Genomic DNA, 7,440 nt, shown 5'->3' with positions numbered 1-7,440 from the left:
ATGAATGCTTTGCAGACGCCGACATTGTCAAAAGACACGCCCGGAGGGGTCTGAAGTAGCGGCTGGGCTAGAGGTTCCGTTACTCCGCAGAAACTTAGCGAAAACACTTTCTGGCGGGCTACCAGCGAGGCGTGGGAATGACTTGTGTACCCAGGCAGTTGTGGCGGGAAAATTCCCGCGCTTTCTGCAAAATAGTAACTGTGATTGGCTTGCTCAGGATATAGCTCCGTGACGTAGCAAAATCAGCGCAGAAATTGGCGCCAAGAATCTTCATTGGTGGAATGGTAGTGCTCCGGCAATAGAGTGGAATTTTCCGCCGGTTTTCGAGTTGCTGATTGGAACGTTTAACCACGGCCACTGTCGTGGGGGTGGGAATGTTGTGTGTTCAGCCTGTACGGGTGCTCTAGGTAGTCGGCTCTCGCCTTTCGGTCGAGGACGTCGAAGCAACCAGCCATCGCCTCCGGTACGCCAAATCGTGTTCTTGCAGTTAAGAAGACAGATTGGTAAGGTATGTCCGCAGCACCGGCAGACAGGGACTTTCCTAGGTGATAATCAGTGCTCAGCAGAGCGCGCCTGTTCGTCTTTTTCTAACTTTGTTCTGTCTTGGGTAGCAGCAATTAATGTTGGGTTGGCTATGTGTTTTCTCTTAAGATTTGAGTTGCAAGGAATTGGCTCCACATACCACTTCATCATAATCCTCACAATCTAGTTTAGGGACAACTTCACATTCACAGCGTTTGTTTGAGTATCCAATTTGAGCCAATTTGATGTATTGTAAATGTTTCATGTGTTTCTGTTTATTATTATGTGTTTAGTCTTAATAAATCATATTGTTATTTTGGACAGAACTTTCATTCTGTTAATCGGTAGAGCAACCCTATCATTCCTCACACTGTTAATGAAACCGTTTATTTAACTTATTTATCAAATTAAATTATTGCAGGTGCCAAACTCTCTTCTACTCGACTGGCAGGGTTGATTAGAGTCAGTTCGCGTATTTTTTTTTAATCCTTGTGCAACAGCAAAAGTCCGAGTTAGAATAGGGGGGGGGGGGGGGGGGGGGGGCTTAGAGCATCATTTACATATGTAGATTCTAGAAGAATTTAGTGTTAAATACACTGCTAGCCCCGGCACCTCACAACAAGGCCAGGACTGTGGTGGTGTAGTGGTTCGAGAAACACATTGGCGAGTTCCAATTGATGTGCTGTCGTCGTCGTCGTCGTCGTCCCCCCCCCCCCAACTCGCCATATCTGAAGCCGATCTAACACATTTGGGATGTGATTGAACGTGGCGTCAGAGCTCAGTGCAGCTCTCCCCGGAAGTTACTGGAATTAGGTGACTTGTGTGGGCAGACGTGATGTCCACTCCCTCCAGCGACCTACCGGGGCCTCATTGCTTCCATGCCATGACGTGCTGCCGCTGTTATCCGTGCCTTAGGTAGACATACCGGCTGTTAATTATTGTTCTGGCTGATCAGGGTATACAACCGAGATCCTATTCGCAGATGGTCAATTTATTCTGCAATAAAATGAAGATTAATTTCAAAGATCATTGTACGAGGTGCATTCAAGTTCTAAGGCCACCGATTTTTTTTTCTCCGGACTGGAAAGAGATAGAAACATGCGCATTGTTTTAAAATGAGGCCGCGTTCATTGTCAATACGTCCCAGAGATGGCAGCACCGTGCGACAGATGGAATTTTACCGCCAGCGGCAAGAATGAGAACTGTTTTAAATACTTAAAATGGCGACGTTTTCCTTACTTGAACAGCGTGCAATCATTCGTTTTCTGAATTTGCGTGGTGTGAAACCAATTGAAATTCATCGACAGTTGAAGGAGACATGTGCTGATGGAGTTATGGATGTGTCGAAAGTGCGTTCGTGGGTGCAACAGTTTAATGAAGGGAGAACATCGTGTGACAACAAACCGAAACACCCTTGGGCTCGCACAAGCCGGTCTGACGACATGATCGAGAAAGTGGAGAGAATTGTTTTGGGGGATTGCCGAATGACTGTTGAACAGATCGCCTCCAGAGTTGGCATTTCTGTGGGTTCTGTGCACACAATCCTGCATGACGACCTGAAAATGCGAAAAGTGTCATCCAGGTGGGTGCCATGAATGCTGACGGACGACCACATGGCTGCCTGTGTGGCATCTTGCCAAGCAATGTTGACACGCAACGACAGCATGAGTGGGACTTTCTTTTCGTCGGTTGTGACAATGGATGAGACGTGGATGCCATTCTTCAATCCAGAAACAAAGCGCCAGTCAGCTCAATGGAAGCACACAGATTCACCGCCACCAAAAAAATTTCGGGTAACCGCCAGTGCTGAAAAAATGATGGTGTCCATGTTCTGGGACAGCGAGGGCGTAATCCTTACCCATTGCGTTCCAAAGGGCACTACGGTAACAGGTGCATCCTATGAAAATGTTTTGAAGAGCAAATTCCTTCCTGCACTGCAACAAAAACGTCCGGGAAGGGCTGCGCATGTGCTGTTTTACCAAGACAACACACCCGCACATCGAGCTAACGTAACGCAACAGTTTCTTCGTTATAACAACTTTGAAGTGATTCCTCATGCTCCCTACTCACCTGACCTGGCTCCTAGTGACTTTTGGCTTTTTCCAACAATGAAAGACACTCTCCGTGGCCGCACATTCACCAGCTGTGCTGCTATTGCCTCAGCGATTTTCCAGTGGTCAAAACAGACTCCTAAAGAAGCCTTCGCCGCTGCCATGGAATCCTGGCGTCAGCGTTGTGAAAAATGTGTACGCCTGGAGGCCATTACGTCGAGAACTAACGCCAGTGTCATCGATTTCGGGTGAGTAGTTAATTAGAAAAAAAATCGGAGGCCTTAGAACTTGAATGCACCTCGTACATATTAAATGTCAATTTTTCCCTGGATATAATCAGACCGTAATTTCTACTAATGACAATTACTGCTTGGTGAGGGAAATATCCAATCCGAACTGATCATAGCCATCCGAGTTTCCACTTTTATGTACCTTGACCTATATTTTAATGACAATGGCAAAATGAGAAAGGAACTTAATAGATTTCAATATATGTCCAGAAAAATACAGGGAAAACTTGAAGGCAAAGAACGAAAAGGTGTCCAGAGTCAGTTCTATATAACTATGGCTGCGTAAAGTGCGCTGTGTGGTAGTGGGATGTGAGCGAATGAAACAAATTACGAATGTAAAATATAGCCATGTGAAATGAGTTTCGTTTGAGCAACAAAAGGTCCCTCCCTAAGGGTTCGGAAAAAATGAAAAACAACTTAAAATATAACCTTTGAATTACTGAAGTATCACAACAGAATTATAATTCCATTTCGCTGTTAACTTTGCTTGCTGTTATTTTTACACATGGCTATTTTGGCTGAATTGTGATGATCAGACTATCTATAAGAATACACTTAAATATGCGAAAAAAAAATTACTGAGCAAATTGACCGCAAACACAAACAATATCTAGAAAATATTGTAAAAATTATCCACCAGGACAACGAATAGAGACATGAAATCAAATAATACGAGACAACCAGAGATTACATCACCCTACAACTAGATTCACAATAAGATATATGAGGCAAAAGTACTTTAACCATACAACATCTCTGAAAAGCCTCTCAACAACCACACAGAAAGGTGATCTACGAAAATGACAAACACTGTACAGCACAAAAAATAACAAGAAAGATATGCTCAATTCATTCATAACTGATGACAAACGAATCCACGAAACTAAACACAGTCATACTGAAATTCGTTTACGAAAATAGATTTCAGTGACAGCATCCAGCCATGTGAAAGGGACATGCAAATGAGAAGTAAAAGAACTAAGAAAACAGGACAAACGTAATTCGTAAATAATACTAAAAGTTAAAAAAAGACATACATTTATAAAAAACAAAAATATAAAAGTATAATACAGAGAAAAAGAAAAAGTATAACAGCAGCAAAAATCAGCAACTGCATAACAGCATCGATAATCAGAACTGCCTGTAATTATACAATATCGCTAGGTTACCTGTCAAATGTGTGCCCCCGAAGATACTCATATAAAGAATACAGTCTGACAACTGCATAAAGTATTGAATCAGACAAGGTGATAACCAACTATTTTTACTCCAACAGCAAAGAAACGTAATTAACAAGCAAATATACTGTGACAGACCCGTTGACATCGTATGGATGTGAAAACCGTCAGAAGTATATAAAAATATATAATAATGAAATCCATTTAATAATTACCTATACTGAAGCGCGAAAGAAACTGGTATAGGCGTGCTTATTCAAATACAATGATATGTAAACAGGCAGAAAACGGCACTGCTGTCGGCAATGTTGTGTCTAGACAAGACAGCCTAGACACAATGAGAGGAAGCCGAAAGGCACGCGCTTAAACTCACGCAGGCTGGCGTGAGGTCTGAAACAGGATACGTAATGAATGCTATAAAGAAAAGTACGTAGCTTCTGGAATACTTAACTTTAATCCACATTTGTAGAACATCGCTCTTGATGATACATTAATAGAATCTCAATATCAATTGAATACGGCGCCTTGCTAGGTCGTAGCAATTGTAGCTGAAGGCTATCCTAACTATCGTCTCGGCAAATGAAAGCGTATTTGTCAGTGAACCATTGCTATGAACGTCGGCTGTACAACTGGGGCGAGTGCCAGGACGTCTCTCTAGACCTGCCGTGTGGTGGCGCTCGGTCTGCAATTACTGACAGTGGCGACACGCGGGTCCGGCGTATACTAATGGACCGCGGCCGATTTAAAGGCTACCACCTAGCAAGTGTGGTGTCTGGCGGTGACATCACAGGCAACGCCTATATAAGACAAAAAGAGACTGGCGCAGTTGTCACATCGGTTACTGATTCTTCAGTGGCAGGTTATCACGATTTAAGTGAGACTGAATGTGGTGTTATAGACGGTACACGAGCAATGGAACACAGCATCTCCGAGGTAATGATAGGAATGGGGATTTTCCCGTACGACCATTTCGGTAGTGTGGTGAAACGTACGTAAACATCCTGTCAGATTACCTGCATACAACAATATCCACTGTGCATTCCGATGGACTAAGGCAATTGCAGCAGAACAGTGTGGCACTCCACACGTCCAGAATTGCTACAGAGTGGCTCTTCTGAGTTTAAAGACTTCCACTGGCCACCAAACTCCCCAGACGTGAACATAATTGAGCATATCACAGATGCCTTGCAACGACTGTTCATAAGAGATCTCTACCCCCTCTTACTGTTACGAATTTACGAACAGCCTTGCAGGATTCATGGTGTCAATTCCCTCCAGCACTGCTTCAGACATTAATCGAGTCCATGCCACGTCGTGTTGCGGCACATCTGCGTGCTCGCGGGGACCCGACACGATATTAGGCGGATGTACCACTTTATCTGTCTCTTTAGGGTATTGGAAATGACGAAGTAAAATTATGTATCATTTACTTATAGATAACTTGATGATGGCAGCTGCGCAAATATATACCTATTCTGAAGATGAAAGCAACAAAATAAACCTACTTATTGTAATTGTAATTATACAATACCCCTAAAAGATTTATGCACTGAGTTGACATAACTAAGGGGAAAGCGATATGAACATATACAGATGGCAGTATATCGAGTGCACAAGGTATAAAAGGACAGTGCACTGGCAGAGCTGCGATTTGAACTCTGGCGATTGATGTGAAGAGGTCTCCGACGCGGTTATGGCCTCGGGACTGGACTTAAGGGGGGGTAGGAAGTCAAACGGGCCGACTTGGAGCAGGAGAGGCATCGCAGGACATTTTAAGTTCCACTGTCTATACTTTTACAAATAAATTCATAAGACTTTGTCAGCAAGACCAGGAAGGATTCAGATTTACACTCACAGCAGTGGAAGTTTGAAAACATAACAAAATAAATTTTTTTACGTGTGAAATTTCATCATTTTTCCACTTACTATCGGCTGTATTTGTTGCTGTAGGTACACTTTTCTTCATAAGTTAGAGAGATTCTTCGATGAATTTTGCACAGCATACAAACCATACTCAAAGGTGTATGAAACTTTAGAATTTTTCAAATCTATTAAAAACTGTGGTAAAAATTGAGGTAATTAACTAGAAAATTTGTCCCCAGAATGAGATTTTCACTCTGCAGCGGAGTGTGCGCTGATATGAAACTTTCTGGCAGATTAAAACTGTGTGCCCGACCGAGACACCGAACTCGGGACCTTTGCCCTCGCGGGCAAGTGCTCTACCATTCTGGAAACATCCCCCAGGCTGTGGCTAAGCCATGTCTCCGCAGTATCCTTTCTTTCAGGAGTGCTAGTTCTGCTAGGTTCGCAGGAGAGCTTCTGTAAAGTTTGGAAGGTAGGAGACGAGATACTGGCAGAAGTAAAGCTGTGAGACCGGGCGTGAGTCGTGCTTCGGTAGCTCAGTTGGTAGAGCACTTGCCCGCGAAAGGCAAAGGTCCCGAGTTCGAGTCTCGGTCGGGCACGCAGTTTTAATCTGCCAGGAAGTTTTAGAAAATTTGTGTTTTTTCTAAACATTAAGTTTAAAATATAACAGCTTATTCGTTTTTTCATAAATTAATTCTAGAGTTCCATACACCTGTAAGTATGGTTTGTATGCTGAGCAAAATTCATCGAAGAATATCTCTAACTTATGAAGAAAAGTGTACCTATAGCAACAAATGCAGCCATTAGTAAGTGAAAGAATGATGAAATTTCACACGTAAAAAAAAAAAAATATATTTTGTTATGTTTTCGATCTTCCCCTGCAATGAGTGTGAATCCTGAATCCTTCCTGGTGGTGCTGACAAAGTTTTACCAATTTATTTGTAAAAGTATAGACAGTGGAAATTAATATGTCCTGTGATGCCTCTCCTGCTCCAAGTCGGCCCGTTTGACGTCCTACCCCCCTTAAGAGACTTCCACGCGGAATGGTAGCTGGCGCTAGACACATGGGGGATTCCATTTCGGAAATCCAATATTCCGAGATCCATAGTGTCAAGAGTGTGCCAAGAATACCAAATTTCACGCATTACCTCTCATCACGGACTACACAGTGGCCGACAGATGAACATTCTGGATAATTTGAGCAAATGATCTGGCCACCTAACCCACCCGACATGTATCCCACCTTGTATTTATGGTACATGATCGCGAGGGCAAGGGGGGCACCAGGACGTTCTTTTTAGTATGGGTTGCCTACCTGAGGGACAAGTATCCTACCTTTTGATGGACTGGTCTTTAACCTATTGTTCCCCATCCATACCCCCCCCCCCCCCAGCCCCTCAGCAAACCTGCAACCCCCCAATCCCTCTCACTGATGCAGGTTCACTTTCAGGCCTGAGTTATTCGAATAGCCTTCTCTAAACCTTATCAGTTTCTGTAGATGGTATCTGTTCCCAAAAGAAGGGATACCACTGATAA

General features: G+C 43.3%; 1 non-coding gene across 1 annotated transcript; it reads left to right on the top strand.

Moving 5' to 3' along the window:
• Window positions 1-6,429: 6,429 nt before the first annotated feature.
• Window positions 6,430-6,506, top strand: Trnas-cga (transfer RNA serine (anticodon CGA)). The gene has a single exon. It is a non-coding gene; the product is annotated as a tRNA-Ser (tRNA).
• The last annotated feature ends 934 nt before the right edge of the window (window positions 6,507-7,440 follow it).

Source organism: Schistocerca serialis, chromosome 12 (assembly GCF_023864345.2).
Source record: "Schistocerca serialis cubense isolate TAMUIC-IGC-003099 chromosome 12, iqSchSeri2.2, whole genome shotgun sequence".
In the NCBI taxonomy this organism is placed as follows: Eukaryota; Metazoa; Arthropoda; class Insecta; order Orthoptera; family Acrididae; genus Schistocerca; species Schistocerca serialis.
The sequence above is the reverse complement of the archived record's forward strand: the minus strand, read 5'-3'. Positions and strand labels throughout refer to the sequence as shown.